The sequence below is a fragment of the Penaeus monodon genome, chromosome 24 (assembly GCF_015228065.2).
Source record: "Penaeus monodon isolate SGIC_2016 chromosome 24, NSTDA_Pmon_1, whole genome shotgun sequence".
NCBI lineage: Eukaryota > Metazoa > Arthropoda > Malacostraca > Decapoda > Penaeidae > Penaeus > Penaeus monodon.
In genome coordinates, this window is record NC_051409.1 from 29,069,185 (window position 1) to 29,069,581 (window position 397).

Consider the following 397-nt stretch of genomic DNA (forward strand, 5'->3'; position numbering starts at 1 on the left):
AGGTAACATATTTGTTTTGTGAGAAGAACTTGTTTGAACTCTTCAGTATATCTTGTACATGGGGAATTTCATTTGTTCAAACTAGGATTTTTATGAACTTATCCCTAGATGTTTATGCATGTTAGGGTCTGTTCATGTAGATTTTTAACTTTAGGTTCCAGAAGTGCAACTATTTCTTTATGAGAATAAAACAAGGGTAGCTAGAAGTGATTGTTTAACATCCTGAAGTATCATATTTATGTTAGATTGTAAGATGGTGTTTCTAAGGGTTAATAACAGAAGCACAAAACTACTATTTTGGAGTTGGATGAATTTTTATTTAGTCTTTTATATATTTTAGTTTTGACATTTTTATGTGGTTTTTAGTTTATGTATATAAACTAAGAAATTCATATAA

The 397-nt window shown here is 28.2% G+C and overlaps 1 protein-coding gene across 1 annotated transcript in view; it reads left to right on the plus strand.

Annotated features, from left to right (window-relative positions):
* The window catches only part of LOC119588708 (transformer-2 protein homolog alpha-like), a gene marked incomplete in the record, with an annotated part of 51,250 nt that overhangs the window by 49,905 nt on the left and 948 nt on the right, over positions 1-397 (plus strand).